At 44.6% G+C, this 22,598-nt stretch overlaps 1 protein-coding gene across 1 annotated transcript in view; it reads right to left on the bottom strand.

The window, feature by feature from the left end:
* Nucleotides 1–22,195, bottom strand: part of MPP7 (membrane palmitoylated protein 7) — a 537,461-nt gene extending 515,266 nt beyond the window's left edge. Inside the window, exon 1 of the mRNA XM_040352591.1 lies at nucleotides 22,081–22,195. The gene's annotated coding sequence lies outside the window, so the exon portion shown is untranslated. The remainder of the gene's footprint in view (nucleotides 1–22,080) is intronic.
* Between the last annotated feature and the right edge of the window lie 403 nt (nucleotides 22,196–22,598).

Genomic DNA, 22,598 nt, shown 5'->3' on the forward strand with positions numbered 1-22,598 from the left:
AATTATTTATTTATTTATACAGTCCAGAAAAGACAAGACCCACAGGGTCAACATAAATAAAAGGGCAGCACATATAAAAGATTAAAAAAAGTTATATGAAGACATACAGTGTAATATGTTATAAAAAAAAAACATCCCCCCAAGGTGGGGAGCCACAAAATGATGAACAGGTATGTCTCCGTAGGTTTCAGTCTATCATACTGGCTTGGCTACCACTATCACCATACCTTAGTGGGTATATATTCTACTCCACCATAAGATATCTCCTGACCACATAATAACGAGACAAAAACATCTCCCCACAGGTCTAGTCTCTGACGGCCTCCTTTTTTTACAATTAGATAAAAAGTAAAGAGAGAAAATAAGAACATCTGTAGATTACGGGTCTCAGGTGAAAGAAGGAATAAAAGTCAGAAAAGGTGGGGAGGTGTTAAAGGTGGGGTGGAGAGGGGGAACCCAGGTACATGGAACCCAGGGGTGTCCATGGTTCAGCATGTCAGAGATATATATATATATATATATATATATATATATATATATATATATATATATATATATATATATATAAGGGTTGTCCCGATACCACTTTTTTAGGACCGAGTACAAGTACCGATACTTTTTTTCAAGTAGTCGCCGATACCGAATACCGATACTTTTTTTAAATGTGTCCCCAAATGCAGCCATGTCCCCCCACATATTGCATCCATGTCCCCCCACATACTGCAGCCATGTCCCCCCACATATTGCAGCCATGTCCCCCACATATGCAGCCATGTCCCCCCAGCCATGTCCCCCACATATGCAGCCATGTCCCCCTAGCCATGTCCCTCACATATGCAGCCATGTCCCTCTGGCCATGTCCCTCACATATGCAGCCATGTCCCTCACATATGCAGCCATGTCCCTCTAGCCATGTCCCTCACATATACAGCCATGTCCCTCTAGCCATGTCCCTCACATATGCAGCCATGTCTCTCTAGCCATGTCCCTCTAGCCATGTCCCTCTAGCAGCAATGTCCCTCTGGCAGCAATGTCCTTCTGGCAGCAATGTCCCTCTAGCAGCAATGTCCCTCTGGCAGCAATGTCCCTCTGGCAGCAATGTCCCCCATACCTTTGCCGCTGCCACATGGAGAAAATCACAGCATTCATTTGAATAGCTGTTTTGCCCGCGCGTATAGATACGATCACGATCACCCATCCAATCCCGGGCAAGGGGGAGTGTCTATACGCGCGGGAACACTACAGCTATTCAAATGAAAGCTGTGATGTTCCCGCACGGCGTTTCGATGCGACGGCTTTCGATGCGGCGGCAGCGGCGGGGGGGAAGTATTCTATTTAGGTATCGGGGGTATTTGCGCGAGTATGAGTACTCCCGCAAATACTCGGTATCGGTCCCGATACTGGTATCGGTATCGGGACAACCCTAATATATATATATATATATATATATATATATATATATATATATATATATATATATATATATATATATATATAGTGAGGAAAATAAGTATTTGAACACCCTGCTATTTTGCAAGTTCTCCCACTTGGAAATCATGGAGGGGTCTGAAATTGTCATCGTAGGTGCATGTCCACTGTGAGAGACATAATAAAAAAAAAAAAAAATCCAGAAATCACAATTTATGATTTTTTAACTATTTATTTGTATGATACAGCTGCAAATAAGTATTTTAACACCTGTCTACCAGCTAGAATTCTGACCCTCAAAGACCTGTTAGTCTGTCTTTAAAATGTCCACCTCCACTCCATTTATTATCCTAAATTAGATGCACCTGTTTGAGGTCATTAGCTGCATAAAGACACCTGTCCACCCCATACAATCAGTAAGAATCCAACTACTAACATGGCCAAGACCAAAGAGCTGTCCCAAGACACTAGAGACAAAATTGTACACCTCCACAAGGCTAGAAAGGGCTACGGGGAAATTGCCAAGCAGCTTGGTGAAAAAAGGTCCACTGTTGGAGCAATCATTAGAAAATGGAAGAAGCTAAACATGACTGTCAATCTCCCTCGGACTGGGGCTCCATGCAAAATCTCACCTCGTGGGGTCTCAATGATCCTAAGAAAGGTGAGAAATCAGCCCAGGACTACACGGGAGGAGCTGGTCAATGACCTGAAAAGAGCTGGGACCACCGTTTCCAAGGTTACTGTTGGTAATACACTAAGACGTCATGGTTTGAAATCATGCATGGCACGGAAGGTTCCCCTGCTTAAACCAGCACATGTCAAGGCCCGTCTTAAGTTTGCCAATGACCATTTGGATGATTCAGAGGAGTCATGGGAGAAAGTCATGTGGTCAGATGAGACCAAAATAGAACTTTTTGGTCATAATTCCACTAACCGTGTTTGGAGGAAGAAGAATGATGAGTACCATCCCAAGAACACCATCCCTACTGTGAAGCATGGGGGTGGTAGCATCATGGGGGTGTTTTTCTGCACATGGGACAGGGCGACTGCACTGTATTAAGGAGAGGATGACCGGGGCCATGTATTGCGAGATTTGGGGCAACAACCTCCTTCCTTCAGTTAGAGCTTTGAAGATGGGTCGAGGCTGGGTCTTCCAACATGACAATGACCCGAAGCACACAGCCAGGATAACCAAGGAGTGGCTCTGTAAGAAGCATATCAAGGTTCTGGCGTGGCCTAGCCAGTCTCCAGACCTAAACCCAATAGAGAATCTTTGGAGGGAGCTCAAACTCCGTGTTTCTCAGCGACAGCCCAGAAACCTGACTGATCTAGAGAAGATCTGTGTGGAGGAGTGGGCCAAAATCCCTCCTCCAGTGTGTGCAAAGCTGGTGAAAAACTACAAGAAACATTTGACCTCTGTAATTGCAAACAAAGGCTACTGTACCAAATATTAACATTGATTTTCTCAGGTGTTCAAATACTTATTTGCAGCTGTATCATACAAATAAATGGTTAAAAAAATCATACATTGTGATTTCTGGATTATGTCTCTCACAGTGGACATGCACCTACGATAACAATTTCAGACCCCTCCATGATTTCCAAGTGGGAGAACTTGCAAAATAGCAGGGTGTTCAAATACTTATTTTCATCACTATATATATATATATATATATATATATATATATATATATATATATATATATATATATATATATATATATATATATATATATATATATATATTTTTTTTTTTTTTTTTTGTTTTTATTGATTCTTTGTTTGTTATTTTAAGCCAAGTGCATTCTGAATTTTTGGTTTCCATCCACAATTTTCACTTCAGTGCACCACTAGTTAACTTAAAAAAACAGTTAATGCAACTGTTTTTTGAAACTCATAAAAATCGATGGGTTAATTCCGCTTTAATAAATAAAAACAATAAAAGAAGACTGAAATAAAATAAAATAAAGTATAATATTAAAGGCATGGCACCAATGATCTCTGCTCACTTTGCCCTCAGCAGTCATTCAATCACATTCAGTAGTTACCGAAGGGCACCCACAACACTGCCATGACCTGCAAGAAGCATATCACTGGAGCCATTAGCACTCTCCACTCCCAGCACAGCCTGCCAACACACGGCACAAATGGATAAATCACAGCCAGACAGTCCAACAATAACAATGTCTGATCGTAGTATAATTGTTATCATAAAATTTGCTTAAGAAAACAATGGAAACGCCGACTTCCAATATAAAACCCTCCCTGCTGTGCTCCATTGTCAGATCCCAAATATCAGCAGTTCAGCTAATGAGCGCACTCTTTATTTATCTAAAACAGAAAACTGGATCTAATCTGCTACATCCTGAAAATTATAATCCAGGGGGCTACCGTACACAGCGCCAGCGTAAAGAAACTGGACGTGTCCTACATAAAACAAAAGACAGGAAAAAAATTCAAGCTGGCCATACACTAGTAGATTGTCAGACGTTCGTACAAAAAAATCTTTGTGCATGTGATGACTGGGCGAATGTCGTTCGATAGTACAACATTCCGTTTGCTTTTAACATTTGATTTCATAATTAACACATACGATATTGAAATTTGTTTGAATTTTTTTCCCCTCCTGCTCCTTCAAATTTTCTCAAGTTCACAATGTGAATCTTTCAACATATTATTATACAGGATTTATGCCAACAGTAATATACAGTGGAGCCTCGGTTTAAGAGTAACTTGGTTTGAAAGCGTTTTAATTTGCGAACAACTTTTCTTTTTTTTATTCTGACTCGGTTTGCGAGTGTTGACTTGCAAAACAAGCAGAATTCAAGCTAAATAGGCCTGCAGTACGGGGGCGCAGAAGCCGAGCAGAAGGCGTGCAGTACCTCATTTGGCCTGAAATACGGGGGCGCAGGAGGCGAGAAAAGCCGAACATTGGCCTGCAGTACCTCATTTGGCCTTAGGTACAGGGGCACAGGAAACGAGCTGAAGTGTCCCCGGGCCTTTTCGGCCGTTTTCGCCACTCTCTGGCAGCCCTCCACCTCTGGCCACATTTGGTATTGAATCCCATTGAAGTCAAAGCGGAACTAATTATTTTCATTTCCATTGACCTCAATAGGAAAACTTGCGAAAACTCGGGAAAGGGCCATCGGGAATCCCGAGGGGAAAGCCGAGAACCTGCTCTCTACTTTTCCCCCTTACAGACGATCGGTTTTCCCGTCGGGAAACTGAGATGAGAGGTTTTCCTCGGGAATCACGACCGTGTTTATGCTCCATCTGAGTGTTTCCCCACAGGAAAACTGCCAAAAATGGCCGGTTTCTGCTACACACAGCCGGGTTTTCTGACGAGAAAAAGTCAGTCGGGAATCCCGGCCAAAAAAAAAAAAAAAAAAAAGAGAGCTGGTTTTCTTTTTTTTGTCCGGCAGGTTTGGCAGTTTTCCTGTCGGAAAAACTGCGAAAGGGAGCATACACACGGCCGGGATTCTCGGCCAAAAGCTGGTCATGTGTACGGGGCATCAGACTGCGGGCATCCGGTGTAAAAAAAGCAGCGCCTCCTCCCTGTCCTGTTCCGTAATAGGCGGAACACTCAGTTTCCCAGCCGAGACTGTGTTCAGTGTTCTGCCTATCATGGACGTCCTCTTGTCCGAGGCTTAGTGTCCCTTTAATTCTTTAGCCAAAAGGTTCACGGTATGAATTGCACACCACATTTCCGTGCAATTCAGCGCAGTACAATTTGAGCCTATTGATCTGATTGGGCTAAAATTGCACTGCATCGCACCAAAGTAGTGTATGTACTACTTTTGGAAACGTACTGCAACTGGATTGCATGGTAGTTTTTGTACCATGCCATCCGATGCAGGCAAAACGCACTGCGTTTGGGGTGTCAAACATTGCACCGACATCTGCTGCAGATTGCAAGGGCGGTGCGTTTTGAATGTGCAGGAAATGCGCACGGATTGCAGGTTTCCCAACGGTTTCAGTGTGAACTGGGAACAAGCGATCTACCTTTTAGCCATGTGACTGTAAATTTCTAATCTCATTGGACTGAAAAAGAAATGGCAATTTTGAAGATATGTCTTCTCATCCTGGTATGTTATTAGTTATTTTTATTTATTTATTAATATTTGTATTTATTATTATTATTTTTATTTAATGTTTTAACCGCTTGCCGACCTCTGCACACAGATGTACGTTGGCAGAATGGCACGGCTGCGCATATTGGCGTACAGGAAGGTCCCCTTTAATATGCACAGCCGTGGGCGGCGCGCTCGCGACCTGGTCGGGTACTCCGTGACCACAGGACCCACGGACTCGATCGCTGCCAGTGTGCCGCGATCGGGTCACAGAGCTGAAGAACGGGGAGAGGTGAGTGTAAACAAACCTCTCCCTGTTCTTCCTAGTCAGACTGTCACTGATCGTCTGTTCCCTATCATAGGGAATGACGATTAGTGATGTGAAATGCCAAGCCACGCCCCCACACAGTAAGAATCACTCATTAGGTCGCACTTAACCCCTTCACTGCCAGTGTAATTTTCACAGTAATCAATGCATTTTTATAGCACTGATCGCTGTAAAAATTACAATGGTCCCACAATAGTGTCAAAAGTGTCCGCCATAATGTCGCAGTCACGATAAAGAAAAAAATCCCCTATTTTGTAGATGCTATAACTTTTGCGCAAACCAATCAATAAACGCTTATTGCAATTTTTTATCAAAAATATGTAGAAGAATATGTATCGGCCTAAACTGAGGGGAAAAAATAATTTTAGATATTTTTGGGGGATATTTATTATAGCAAAAAGTAAAAAATATTGAATTTTTTTTTTCAAAATTGTCGCTCTAAAAAATAAAAACCGCAGAGGTGATCAAATACCACCAAAAGAAAGCTCTATTTGTGGGAAAGGACGTCAATTTTGTTTGGGAGTCACGTCGCACTACCGCGCAATTGTCAGTTAAAGTGACGCAGTGCCGAATCGCAAAAAGGGGCCTGGTCCTTTAGCAACAAAATGGTCCGGGGGTTAAGTGGTTAAAATAACATTTTATATTTTGATATATTTAAATAGATATGTGGGCATGTGCTAGCAGTATGTATGTGTGGTTTTGTTGAGTAGTGTTTTATTGCTGCTGTAAAGAGTACACGGAAAAATGTTGTTGTATGTATACAATGACAATAAAAGTAGATCCGTCTAGCTTTGTTAAATGAGCATTGGGGCAGATCTTTGCTTTCAGTGGTGCAACATCTTCATTCTGCAGCAGTATTCTGATCACACAGACATTAGGAAGGTCCATGTACACACGGGTATCAGAATTCAGGTGGAAAGTTGGCCCCTTTACCCAGAAGGTCATCTGCGGTCTTTGGCGTGTGACCAGCTTGGAACGTCTGAACCAAGTCCAGCCTCCCGCACACTTCTCAATCCATCAGCTGCTGGTTACAGGTGCATTCCCTCATTCCACCCAAGCTGAAGGAGAACACAAGGACAAACCACACCACCATGAAAGTGATTAGTGTGTGTGACATACTTCAATGTCCCCTGGCCCCAGTATAAAGGAAGCACAATGTCACTAAAGGTTTAACAACAAAGACACCCAGTGACTAATGGAGGTCTGTGCTCTGAGACAAAAGCTGGCCGGCCGGGATGTTGGCTGTTCCCAAGAGGACTCAGATCATCACCAACCCTTAATCAGAGACAGGTGCACACCGGGGGCCGCCTCTTATTTATTTTCCAGATACAGTCGGATTATACACATGGAGTTTGTATCTGGGCACAGCACACAGGGCATGGCATCAGTAAACATGGCTTTAACCCTTTACTGAACTGTCTTCATGGCATAGATTCAGCAAGGTGTTGGAAGCATTCCTCACAGATTTTGGTCCATAGTGACATGATAGTATTAGGCTGCATTCACACCTTAGCGCGGCGTTTTGTACCGCGATTTTCCGCGACAAAACGCGTCGTTTTTTAACCTTGTTTTCGCTGGAGGGGTGATTTACACATTGTCGGCTATGCCGAACGCCGAAGCCGCCTGAAAAAAGGGTCAGGGACTTGTTTTGAGCTTCAGGCATGCGGCGTTTCGGCGTGGAGATGTGAACCATCTCCATAGAGAACAATGTTAAATCACCCCTCCAGCGTATTTTAGGCTGCAATAGCGTCAGGCTTCAGGCGTTAAAACGCCTAGGTGTGAATGGAGCCTTAGGCAGTTGCTGCAGATTTGTCGGCTGCACATCCATGATGCGAATTTCCCATTCCACCACATCCCAAAGGTTCTCTTTTGGATTGCGATCTAGTGACTGTGGAGGCCATTGGAGTACAGCAACCGCATTATCATGTTCAAGAAACCAGTGATGAGATGATTTGAGCTTTCAAATTACCGTATATACCCGAGTATAACCCGAGGCACCTAATTTTACCACAATAAAATGGGAAAACGTATTGACGCAAGTATAATTTGAATAAAGATAGGGTTCGTTGGGACCCCAGAGACCCAAAGAAGCCAAGGGGAGTGGGTGGGGGCTAGTGGACTGTATCGGTACTAGGTAAATCAGTTATACAGAAGAGTATAGTAAAGGTAAAAAAGTTAAATTTATTAAAAAATAAACATAGCATAAAGAGATTAAGGAGTACACAATGTTTTAAAATTACAACAGTAGTAGTGTAAAACAGATAGATTATACGACCAGCCAACACATCATAGAGATGGTATATGAGCCCTAATCTGCGGGCAGCGATGAGGCAGAGGGGGTCATATAGATCAGGATCTCTACTAGTTTCGCTACTCGTGGTAGCTTCGTCAGGAGATATTTGTCTGTGCACACAAATTCACTCCTTGGGGGCGCCTGAGCCCAACGTGGAGAAAGGGATCTCACACGGGGTGTGAGGTGGTAGGGATGCCTCCAGCAAGGTGAGGATCTGTGGTGACTATAAAAAATATTCAAAACTTTAGGGCCCTAGGACCTAACTGAAAATAGGCAGGGACCAGAAAGGAACCGCCAGGAGCAGCGCTGGAGGAAGCCAATTTGAGGGGTACCAGCGGTGAAGGTAAATGGGTTTAAGACCACTTGTGGTAGGTGTACCGTCAAGTGTGTCCCAGGGCCGGGTGTGACGCGAGTATAAGCCTAGGGTGTCGATGTGCATGCCCCACTGTGCCCATGCCTCACTGTGCCCATGACTAGACTTACGTTCAACATGGGAGTATATAAAAGGTCCCCCAGACAGTAAACTTTGCACACTTGTAGAGGAGAACTAAGGCTACATGTGGCTAAGTGTCCAGAGGACCTATGGCCGGCCGGTACCGGGTCCCCAAATTTACCGGAGAAATTACAGTTTAACATGGGAGTCTATGGAAGGGGTGCCCGACTTTGAAAAATCTGTGCTCCCCGGACAACAATCTTTGCACACTAGTAGAGGAAGAGTGGGGCTATATGTGTGCCAAGTTAAGGGTCCACTACCCATTCTGTGGGTCCACTGATCTTCATTCCACTGAATGAGCCTTATAGCAACGAGCAGTTCAACATTTCCTAGTGCAGTGCTGTCATTCCCTGACTGCACTGGCCTGGGAAGAGGCTGAACAAGCACAATCTGTGCTTGATTAGCTTCAATGGCATCCAGAAGTGACATTATGGTTCTGATAGACCCCCGATGTCTCCTTAAAGAGGACATATCGCTAGCAATATACAATCATATAGGAGTCTTTAACCCCCTAGTTAAAGTGGAATTCAAGCACAACACAGTTTATTATTAAAATGTTCTCTTCCTCCTCCTACCAATGTTGACTAACTCATGTAAATAGATCTGAATACTTACCTTCATTTAGTCTGCTCTGGTCACATGATCCTGCAGCTCTGGTTCCAGTGTCATGGAGCCTTCGCCAATGTGACATCACTCATACGCTCCCATGGCCTAGCCGTTGTTTGAGCTCCCTCCTCTCCCTTGCAGCCGCCACTCACTGACACAGGGGAGCTGGAGCCTCGGGATCATGTGACAGGATCAGGGTTGCACAGATACTAGTATCGGTACTCGTGCAAATGCACCAATACCTGAAACTGATACTTTCAGGCTCAGTTCTTAGAGCTGTCAGTGGGTCTCCCCTGTTGACAGCTGAAGTGTTAAAGAAGTCCAGTAATTGGAGCTGTCAAAAAGCAGCTGGCAATGTTTATTAACAACATTGCTCATCCCCTGAAACACTAAAATAAAAAGAAACATTGTTTCTTTTTGTATCTTTCCGTTTCTTCATCTGCAGATCAAAAGGGATGCCATTAAATGTTCCTCTGTTTAACCCCTTATTAACCCTTAATTTACTCCAATCAGCCTTAACTCCCTATTTTCCCCCATTTAGTTAATATTTTCCTGCTTTTTTTTTTTTGTTCATGTCTTTTTTATAAACGATAAACAATTAAAAAAAATATTTGGTTTGCTTTGTTAACATATTTCACATTAAAAAAAGCGCAAAAATAAATCTATTTTTTTTGTAAATAACTTTTCAATGATTTGTACCTTTGCTGACAGCTGAAGTGAAAACAAAACAGTTGCTGTAGGTATCAATAATTGGTATCGGCGAGTACAAAAAAAAAAGTATCGGTGCTCGTAAAAACAAAATTGTTATCGGTGCATCCCTATTCAGGACCAATGACTTGTGAGGAGTAATGAGGCACGGTGATACAATGTTTTCAGGAAGCCATGTACAGAACCCTGCTGGCCCCTCCCATCACTCATGATCTACCTGCAATGCATAGAGATGCACAAAGACCCAGTAGCGATGATATCATTAAAGCGGAGCTCCACCCTACAGTGGAACTTCCGCTCATTGGAACCCTCCCCCCTCCGGTGTCACATTTGACACCTTTCAGGGGGAGGGGGGTGCAGATACCCGTCTAAAGACAGGTATTTGCACCCACTTCCGGCCACACAGTCTGCGGGTAGACTGTGGGCAGGACGTTGGAAACCCTGTCCCCCCCGTTGTGTTCTGGAAAACACACGACTACCAGAACACAGCGGGGACCAGTGAACGCGGTGCACACGACTCGCGCATGCGCCGTAGGGAACTGGGCAGTGAAGCCGCAATGTTTCACTTCCTTGTTCCCTCACAGAGGATGGTGGTGGGGGCAGCAGAGAGACGAGTGATCGCTCGTCCTCTGCTGCCGACGGCGCTGGACTCCAGGACAGGTAAGTGTCCTAATATTAAAAGTCAGCAGCTGCAGTATTTGTACCTGCTGGCTTTTAATATTTTTTTTTTTCGCCGGAGATCCGCTATAAATCTAAAAAAAGGTACATAATAAAAAAAAGATAAAGTGTAAGCAGACTAAAGCTCAGCGATAGACAAATAGAAATAAACATGACTAAGACACACATTAATATGGCGTCTGTCAGACAGACGGTGTAGCAGACGAGGCATCACACTGGAAGGACGGAAACGCGGCTTCTGCGCAGGGAAAAGCAGGTCACATCTGAAGTCTGCATGCTCATTTGTATATTTAATGAGGAGAACAGGCAGCTCCAACAGTATATTTAAAACATTTTTTTAACCCCTTAATGCCAGCTGTACACATATGAGTGGTAGCAAGCAGCAAGCCTTAAAGTGGTTGTAAACCCCACTTTTTTACTTTTTACTACAGGTAAGCCTATAATAAGGCTTACCTGTATGTATAAAGAATATCTCCTAAACCTGTACGGTTTAGGAGATATTCCCCCCGCAATGCGCCGCTGCGCAGCGGGGGATCCTCGGCTTAAGGACCGGCAGCCGCCGGACCTTGCCGAATTTAAGTCTCCCGCGTGCATGCCAATCACAGCGCTGGAGCGGAGATACCCGGAAGACACGCCGGAGCAAGATGACATCTCGCTCGGCATGGACCAGGTAAGTTCTCTTCACCTCGTTTTAAGGTAAGTATTTCATAATGAGCTAGTATGCAGTACATACAAGCTCATTATGGCTTTTCATTTTTATAAAATGAAAAAATAAAAACCATGCAAGACAAAGGCATAAGGAGCTACTAGTTCATTATGTATTACTTACCCCCGAAAGAAGCCCCCACAGCTGTCCTCGTCTCCCCCTCCGGCCGCCGACATCTCTGCTGGGGCTTACTTCCGGGTATTGCGGCTCCGGCGCTGTGATTGGCCAGAGCTGCGATGACGTCACTCCTGCGCATACGTGCCATTGCTTCAGTGTGCCCCAGTGCGCATGTGCCGATGACATCGACAGATACAAGGGGATATCTCCTAAACTGTGCAGGTTTAGGAGATATCCTGGGTAGCTACAGGTAAGCCTTAATATGGGCTTACCTGCAGCATAAAGTGGTCTATAAGGGTTTACAACCACTTGAACGCTGAGCTGCGATCTATAGTATGCATACAGCCAGCATCCCTTGTTTAAGCTGTAAGCACGCTCACTGCACCCCCTAGCACATCGACCCCCAATGTCACCAACACCGATCACAGTGAAAGGTCCCACTGACTAGAAAGGTTAAACCACTTCCCACCCACTGTATAGTAAAATAATGGCGGGCAGGATGTGCTCTCGTTTTGGGACGACATCATATGGCAGCACCCCAGGACCGCCAATCTCGCGCACCCATCGTGGTTCACCGCGCAACCCCAATTTTGGTAGAGAGTCGATGATGTGGCTTGTTACCCATGTGACCGGCTGTGTCCAATCACAGCCGGTCACATGTAAACAAGGAAGTGCCGTTTATCGTCTCTCCTCAGCTCACATTGAGGCTGCATTCACACCTGAGCGTAGCGTTTTTTTACGGCGTTTTTTACTGCGATTTGCGGCGACAAAATGTGGCGTTTTTTACCGCGATTTGCCGCAAAAAAAACGCGGCATTTTTTACAGGTCTAGGGTCACCAATGTAAAACGCCCAAATACGCTCAATTCGAGCGACAAAAAAGGGTCCGGAACTTGTTTGGGCTTCAGGCGTTCGGCGTCAGGCGTTTTGTAGTGGAGATGTGAACCATCTCCATAGAGAATAATGTATTTTTTCCCCTCTAGCGTTTTGGGGCGTCGCGCTTCAGGCGACAAAACGCTCAGGTTTGAATGCAGCCTTACAGAGTGTGAGGAGAGGAGAGCCGTTTAGCATTTCCTCCCGGGGAGACTGTACAGGTAATCAGGGCACTGATCATCTGTGTCCTGATTACAACACAGCCCCAGCAGTGTCACCTATCAGTGCAGCATATTAGTGCCTCCTCAACAGTGCCGCCTCATCAGTGCATATTAAGCGAAGGAGGAAAATGACTTATTACAAAATGTACTGACAAAAAGAAACTAAGAAAAGAAAATAATTTCTCCAACATTTTCCAACTTTTTTCATTTCTTTAGCAAAAAATAAAAACCCCAGTGATTAAATACCAACAAAAGAAGCTCGGTCTCAGAAAAAAATTATAATAATAATAATATGGGTACAGTGTTGCATGACTGCGCAATTGTCATTCAAAGTGTGACAGTTCTGAAAGCTGAAAAGTTGGCCTGGGCAGGAAGGGGGTATAAGTGTCCGGTAAGCAAGTGGTTAAGATGGACACGGCTGGTATAGCGTATGTACAGGAATACAATCACTGGCAATGCCTATCTTGTGACAGCAGGCAGCTCATAAAAGTAAACCTGTACTGAAAGCAGCAACTAGGCTGCCACTGGTGACAAGCAAACAGATGAGGAATTCTGACTTCACTGGCTGCATGCTTGTTCTTACTCTATGCCTATATATTTCTCTCAGTACTGCTTTCTTATCATTCACATTTTACTCCCTTCCTCAAAGCCCAGTTTCTACAAAGGTTAACCACAACTGCTGTACAAGTCTGAATGGGAAGGTCATTCCACATCTGCTGATCGCTGGCAGTGAAAGGACACAATGCCGGGTCAGAATCCAATGATTGAGCTGTACAACGCAACTGCATATGTGAGAGATATGAGAATACACAGTTCAAGAGACCCATCAGAATGCACACAGAGAAGATACACACGGCCGAGGAGAGGACATGATACCATTACAGAGGAACAAATATGTCACCAAACAGCTGGAATATCACCTGTCACCTCATGACACAAAGTCATGATTTACACAACAATAGAACACACCGAGCATGGATCAGTCTAATGAGCTCAATGTATAGGATATAGGAACTTTTATCAGCCTAATGCACTAAATACATTGAAAATTGGAGCAGTGTGTGTATACAGTTGTGCTAAAAAATTTGCATACCCTGGTAGAAATTGTGAAATTTTGGCATTAATATTAAAAATATGACTGATCACGATAAAAACCACTTTAATGTCTAAACCACTGGCAACAAAAGTGAGTACACCCCTAAGTGAAAACATCCAAATTTGGTCCAATTAGCCATTTTCCCTCCCCGGTGTCGTGTGACTCGTTAGTGTTACAAGTTCTCAGGTGTGAATGGGGCGCAGGTGTGTTAAATTTGGTGTTATCGCTCTCACATACTGGTCACTGGAAGTTCAATATGGCACCTCATGGCAAAGAACTCTGAGCATCTGAAAAAAAGAAATGTTGCAAAACTACAATTCCCATCATGCCTCTGCCTTTGGGTGTCATGCTTGTGGCTGTCAGTCTTGCTATGCCTCATGGGACTTGTAGTTCTGCAACAGCTGGGGGTCCGCTAATTGCATATCCCTGGCCTAGGCTATAAGAAGTTTGCCAAGACCCTGAAACTGAGCTGTAGCACGGGGGCCAAGACCATACAGCAGTATAACAGGACAGGTTCCACTCAGAACAGACCTCACCATGGTCCACCAAAGAAGTTGAGTGCACGTGTTCAGTGTCATATCCAGAGGTTGTCTTTGGGAAATAGACATATGAGTGCTGCCAGCATTGCTGTAGAGGTTGAAGGGGTGGGGGGTCAGCCTGTCAGTTCTGAGACCATATGCCGCACACTGCATCAAATAGGTCTTCATGACTTTCGTCCCAGAAGGAAGCCTCTTCTAAAGATGATGCACAAGAAAGCCCGCAAACAGCTTGCTGGAGACAAGCAGACTAAGGACATGAATTACTGGAACCATGTCCTGTGATCTGAGTAGATCAAGATAAACTTATTTGCTTCAGATGGTATCAAGCGTGTGTGGCGGCAACCAGCTGAGGAGAACAAAGACAAGTGTGTCTTGCCTACAGTCAAGCATGGTGGTGGGAGTTTCATGGTCTGAGGCTGCATGAGTGCTGCCGGCACTGGGGAGCTACAGTTTATTGAGGGAACCATGAATGCCAACATGTACTGTGACATACTGAAGCAGAGCACGATTTCCTCCCTCCTTCGGAGACTGGGCCGCAGGGCAGAATTCCAACGACCCCAAACACACCTCCATGACCACCACTGCCTTGCTAAAGAAGCTGAGGGTAAAGGTGATGGACTGGCCAAGCATGTCTCCAGACCTAAACCCTATTGAGCATCTGTGGAGCATCCTCAAACGGAAGGTAGAGGAGCGCAAGGTCTCTAACATCCACCAGCTCTGTGATGTCATCATGGAGGAGTGGAAAAAAAACTCCAGTGGAAAATTGTGATCTCTGGTGAACTCCATGCCCAGGAGGGTTAAGGCAGTGCTAAAAAAAATAATAATGGTGGCCTCACAAATTGACACTTTGGGCCCAATTTGGACATTTTCACTTAAGGGTGTACTCACTACTTTTCATTGTAGCAAAGTGTAATTTCTTCAGCGATGTCACATGAAAGGATATGATAAAATATTTTAAAAAATGTGGAGGGGTGTACCCACTTTTGTAAGAGTGTATGTGTGTAAATGTGTATATATATATATTTTGATTATCGGTCTAATATATAGTACATAGGAACATACTATATAATTATCAGTCTAATGCACCGAATAGTATGGAAGTGTGTGTGTGTGTGTGATTATATATATATATATATATTCTATATACAGGGCTCGACAAATCACGGTCGCCAGGGTGACTAGAAATAGCGTCCTGGCGACTTGGCTTGGAAGTTGAGCAAAAAAAAATATATATATATATTTTTTTTTTGTGAAGTCCCCAGCTCTTCCTTGTGTGAGCTGGCGCCATCTGGTGGTGGCCGTTGGTATTATAAGTTAAGCATTAAAAGTTAAACAGCAATTCTAATGTAATTTTTCACTATTTCCACTGCCATCTTCTTCCCTCTAATTAGAACCCCCAAACATTATATATATTTTTTATCCTAACACCCTAGAGAATAAAATGGCGACCGTTGCAATACTTTCTGTCACGCCGTATTTGCGCAGCGGTCTTACAAGCGCACTTTTTGGGAAAAAATACACTTTTTTAATTAAAAAATAAGACAACAGTAAAGTTATCCCCATTGTTTTTAATATTATGAAAGATAATGTTATGCCGAGTAAATTCATACCCAACATGTCACGCTTCAAAATTGCGTTCACTCGTGGAATGCCGACAAACTTTTACCCTTTAAAATCTTCATAGGCGACGTTTAAAAAAATCTACAGGTTGCATGTTTTGAGTTACAGAGGAGATCTAGGGCTAGAATTATTGCTCTCGCTCTACCAATCGCGGCGATACCTCACATGTGTGGTTTGAACACCGTTTACATATGCGGGCGCTGCTCACGTATGTGTTCGCTTCTGCGCGCAAGCTCGTCGGGACGGGGTGCGTTTTCTGGCTCCTAACTTTTTTAGCTGGCTCCTAGATTCCAAGCAGATTTGTCAAACCCTATATATATATATAAATAAAACACACACATACAGTGGATATAAAAAGTCTACACGGCCCTGTTAAAATGTCAGGTTTCTGTGATGTAAAAAAAATAAAAAAAATTGGATACAAAAGGTAAATCATTTCAGAACTTTTTCTACCTTTAATGTGACCTATAAACTGTACAACTCAGTTGAACAACAAACTGAAATCTTTTAGGTGGAGAGAAGTAAAAAACAAAAATAACATTGTTGCATAAGTGTGCACACCCTTACACTAATACTTTGTTGAAGCACGTTTTTGATTTTATTACAGCCCTCAGTCTTTTTGGGTATGAGTCTATCAGCATGATACATCTGGACTTTTCTTTGCAAAAACACTCCAAATCTGTCAGAGTGTGAGGGCATCTCCTGTGCACAGCCCTCTTCAGATCACCCCACAGATTTTCAATGGGATTCAGTTCTGGGCTCTGGCTGGGCCATTCCAAAACTTTACTATTCTTCTGGCGTAGCCATTCCTTTGTTGATTTGGATGTATGCTTTGGGCCGCTGTCATGCTTAAAGCGAAGTTCCACCCACTGTTTTAACTTAATCTTATTTAATATATCAATGGCAATAGTTTCTTCATTAATCATCTAAGTTGTTCTATTTCACTTACTTCTCCCACCCTGTGGCTAATCATGTAATTTCCTGCGGTGCACTTTCTCCTGGGAGCTTGGTGTCATAATTCCCAGGAGACAGTGTGGATCGCCACCGCTCCTTCGGCGCTGCAAGCCTTTCCTACTGCGCGTGCATGAGAACGGGCGGTGCATGCTGATTGCTCAGCTGCACCATATCCCGGAAGATTATACTTGTGGGCTTCACATGCCCACAAGCAATATGGGAACTGCCAGGACAGAAGGAGAATATAAGTTATGATCAGAAGATATTAATAAAAAAAAAAAACATAATGTTGGTACTCTGCTTTAAAGATGACATTTCTCTTCATGTTCAGCTTTCTAGCAGAAGCCTGAAGGTTTTGTGCCAATATTGACTGGTATTTGGAACTGTTCCCAATTCCCTCTACCTTGACTAAGGCCCATGTCCCAGCTGAAGAAAAACAGCCCCAAAGCAGGATGCTGTCACCACCATGTTTCACGGTGGGTATGGTGTCCTTTTAGTGATGTGCAGTGTTGTTTTTGTGGCAAACATTTCTTTTGGAATTATGACCAAAAAGTTCAACCATGGTTTCATCAGACCATAACACATTTTCCTACATGCTTTTGGGAGACTTCAGATGTGTTTTTGCAAAACTTAGCCGGGCTTGGATGTTTTTCTCCATTAGAAAAGGCTTCCGTCTTGCCACTCTACCCCATAGCCCAGACATATGAAGAATACGGGAGATTGTTGTCACATGTTCCACACAGCCGGTACTGCAGCTCCCTTAATGTTGCTGTAGGCCTCTTGGCAGCCTCCCTGACCAGTTTTCCTCTCGTCTTTTCATCAATTTTGGAGGGACGTCCGGTTCTTGGTAATGTCACTGTTGTGTCGTATTTTCTCCACTGTGTTTCATGGTATATCTAATGCCTTGGAAATTCTTTTTTACCCTTCTCCTGACTGATACCTTTTAACAATGAGATCCCTCTGATGCTTTGGAAGCTCTCTGCGGACCATGGCTTTTGCTGTAGGATGCGCCTAAGAAAAATGTCAGGAAAGACCTACTAGAACAGCTGAACTTTGTTTGGGGTTAATCAGAGTCACTTTAAATGTTGGCAAGTGTGTACTGACTCCTATTTGAGGCTGGGTTCACACTACTACACTACTTTCATCCTACTTTGCTCTGCTACATTGGTCCTACACTGATCCTACATTGGTCCTACATTGATCCTACATCCATCCTACTTTCATGAACAGGATACTAATTTGATCCGACTTTGTGGTAGTCTGACATGTTCTTTGACCAATCAAAACAATCCCAGAGTGAGATAAATTCCTTTTACTGCTGCTGTAATCACAAGTCGGATGTCAAAAGTCGGATGGTTAGGACAAGGCTCCTACTTTGATCCGACTTCAATGATATTCAATGGGCTGAAGTAGGATCAATGTAGGACCAAAGTAGTACAGGGAGCATTTTCAAAGTCGGACCGACTTGTGTAGGACCAGTTAAGACGGCTCTCATAGGGAAACATTGATTTTCACAGGTCATGCTACATGAGCTCCCAATGTAGGACCGTTGTCGGACAAGTGTGAACCCAGCCTAACATGAGTTTGAATGTGATTACTTAATTCTGAACCCAGCTGCATTCCCAGTTATAAGAGGGTATGCAAACTTATGCAACCACATTATTTTAGTTTTTTATTCTTACTCCCCCCCTAAAATATTTCAGGTTGTTTTTCAATTGAGTTGCACTGCTTATAGGTCACAAAAAAATATTTATCTTTGTCTCATTTCTTTACATCACAGAAACCTGACTTTTTAAACAGGGGTATGTAGACCTTGTATATCCACTGTATGTGTGTGTATATATATATATATATATATTGTTATCAGTCAAATATGATAGAGAGATTACATATATAATTAATAATATATATATATAATTTATTTATTTTTTAATCTGTCTAATAAGCGCAATAAACAGTTCATAGGAACACACACACACACACACACACACACACACACACACACACACACACACACACACACACACACACACACACACACACACACACACACACACACACACATATATATATTTACCCTGAATATATATATATTTTGTTATCTATATATAAAATAGACATGTGAACCAATAACACAATGATGTTTCTATTTAAATGATAAAATGATCCATAGAAGAGATCGATGAGCTGCAGTGTGTGTGATCGAACGATACAATGTATGGGGGTGATCGGAGGATACAATGTATGGGGGTGATCGGAGGATACAATGTATGGGGGTGATCGGAGAATACAATGTATCGGGGTGATCGGTGGAGGATACAATGTATGGGGGTGATCGGTGGAGGATACAATGTATGGGGGTGATCGGTGGAGGATACAATGTATGGGGGTGATCAGAGGATACAATGATACAATGTATGGGGGTGATCGGTGGATACAATGTATGGGGTGATCGGAGGATACAATGTATGGGGGTGATCGGTGGATACAATGTATTGGGGTGATCTGTGGTGGATACAATGTATGGGGGTGATCGGTGGATACAATGTATGGGGTGATCGGAGGATACAATGTATGGAGGTGATCGGAGAAGAATACAATAATACAATGTATGGGGGTGATCGGTGGAGGATACAATGTATGGGGTGATCGGAGGATACAATGTATGGAGGTGATCGGAGAAGAATACAATAATACAATGTATGGGGGTGATCGGTGGAGGATACAATGTATGGGGGTGATCGGAGGATACAATGTATGGGGGTGATCGGTGGAGGATACAATGTATGGGGGTGATCGGTGGAGAATACAATAATACAATGTATGGGGGTGATCGGAGGATACAATGTATGGGGGTGATCGGAGGATACAATGTATGGGGGTGATCGGAGGATACAATGTATGGGGGTGATCGGAGGATACAATGTATGGGGGTGATCGGAGAATACAATGTATGGGGGTGATCGGAGGATACAATGTATGGGGGTGATCGGAGGATACAATGTATGGGGGTGATCGGAGAATACAATGTATGGGGGTGATCGGAGGATACAATGTATGGGGGTGATCGGAGGATACAATGTATGGGGGTGATCGGTGGAGAATACAATAATACAATGTATGGGGTGATCGGAGGATACAATGTATGGGGTGATCGGAGGATACAATGTATGGGGGTGATCGGAGGATACAATGTATGGGGGTGATCGGTGGATACAATGTATGGGGTGATCGGAGGATACAATGTATGGGGGTGATCGGAGGATACAATGTATGGGGGTGATCGGTGGATACAATGTATGGGGGTGATCGGTGGATACAATGTATGGGGGTGATCGGTGGATACAATGTATGGGGGTGATCGGAGGATACAATGTATGGGGGTGATCGGAGGATACAATGTATGGGGGTGATCGGAGGATACAATGTATGGGGGTGATCGGTGGATACAATGTATGGGGGTGATCGGTGGATACAATGTATGGGGGTGATCGGTGGATACAATGTATGGGGTGATCGGAGGATACAATGTATGGGGGTGAATGGAGGAGAATACAATAATACAATGTATGGGGGTGATCGGTGGATACAATGTATGGGGGTGATCGGTGGATACAATGTATGGGGGTGATCGGTGGATACAATGTATGGGGTAAATGGAGGATACAATGTATGGGGGTGATCGGTGGATACAATGTATGGGGGTGATCGGTGGATACAATGTATGGGGTAAATGGAGGATACAATGTATGGGGGTGATCGGTGGATACAATGTATGGGGGTGATCGGTGGATACAATGTATGGGGGTGATCGGTGGATACAATGTATGGGGTAAATGGAGGATACAATGTATGGGGGTGAATGGAGGAGAATACAATAATACAATGTATGGGGGTGATCGGTGGATACAATGTATGGGGGTGATCGGAGAATACAATGTATGGGGGTGATCGGTGGATACAATGTATGGGGGTGATCGGTGGATACAATGTATGGGGGTGATCGGTGGATACAATGTATGGGGGTGATCGGTGGATACAATGTATGGGGGTGATCGGAGGATACAATGTATGGGGTGATCGGAGGATACAATGTATGGGGGTGAATGGAGGAGGATACAATGTATGGGGGTGATCGGTGGATACAATGTATGGGGTGATCGGAGGATACAATGTATGGGGGTGATCGGTGGATACAATGTATGGGGGTGATCAGTGGATACAATGTATGGGGGTGATCGGTGGATACAATGTATGGGGGTGATCGGTGGATACAATGTATGGGGTAAATGGAGGATACAATGTATGGGGGTGATCGGTGGATACAATGTATGGGGGTGATCGGTGGATACAATGTATGGGGGTGATCGGAGGATACAATGTATGGGGGTGATCGGAGGATACAATGTATGGGGGTGATCGGTGGATACAATGTATGGGGGTGATCGGTGGATACAATGTATGGGGGTGATCGGTGGATACAATGTATGGGGGTGATCGGTGGATACAATGTATGGGGGTGATCGGTGGATACAATGTATGGGGGTGATCGGAGGATACAATGTATGGGGGTGATCGGTGGATACAATGTATGGGGGTGATCGGAGGATACAATGTATGGGGGTGATCGGAGGATACAATGTATGGGGGTGATCGGAGCATACAATGTATGGGGTGATCGGAGGATACAATGTATGGGGGTGATCGGAGGATACAATGTATGGGGGTGATCGGTGGATACAATGTATGGGGGTGATCGGAGGATACAATGTATGGGGGTGATCGGAGGATACAATGTATGGGGTGATCGGAGGATACAATGTATGGGGGTGATCGGAGGATACAATGTATGGGGGTGATCGGAGGATACAATGTATGGGGTGATCGGTGGATACAATGTATGGGGTGATCGGAGGATACAATGTATGGGGGTGATCGGAGGATACAATGTATGGGGGTGATCGGTGGATACAATGTATGGGGGTGATCGGAGGATACAATGTATGGGGGTGATCGGAGGATACAATGTATGGGGGGTGATCGGTGACACCTGTCAGTATGATCGGGGTGATGAAGGAACAGACGGCTCGGTGTCCGGAGATCTCTCGGTATGAACACATGATGATGATGATATATATTTGTATACAATGTAAACACTCCCGGGCTGAGTGTTGTGTGGAGGAGGTTCCGGTGGGGGGCGCCCCATGTGACGCCCGGAGAAGCCGATCTCTCACCTCCATCCCCGGGGCCAGGAACCTGTCACCGCCTGGGGCGCCCCGCCTCCTTCACACACACCTCTGACCGGCACCTGAGGACACTCCCCCCTCCTCCTCCCCTTTACCGATCTCTTACCGGAACATGGAGAGTACCGAGCCGCGCGCAGCACAATCCCGGATCCCGCAGCGAATAGAGTACGGACGGGAGGGCGGGCACCACAGCACGCTGCGTCACTCCCTCTGCCTTCCTAACCACGCCCGCCCCGCGCCATCACCGCCTACACTGGCTGCTCCTGCCCGGGACACGCCCTCCTACTCGGGATATTCTTTCTCCAGGGCCGGGCCACGCCCCTCTCCCACCAGACGCTGTACAGAACGGCGAGGCGACGTCACGGATGGGCGGTCTCTGGTCCCTGGTGTGTAGAAGAGAGCGCTGCACCTGTCCGCCGGCCCGGGGCGGGATGGGTCAGGAGGGGGAGGAAATTACTTTGTTGTATTATTTCGTTCCGTGTATCCTCCGGGATTTGTATTCCGGTTCAGCTCGGTCAGCCAGTGACCTGAATTTATTCTGCTGCAGCTAAGCATCTCAGTTTGGTCACCCGCACCCTGTTATTGGAGAATAAGCCAGCAGTGGGGGTGGGGTCCAGGAGGTAC

Source organism: Rana temporaria, chromosome 5 (assembly GCF_905171775.1).
Source record: "Rana temporaria chromosome 5, aRanTem1.1, whole genome shotgun sequence".
Taxonomy (NCBI): Eukaryota; Metazoa; Chordata; class Amphibia; order Anura; family Ranidae; genus Rana; species Rana temporaria.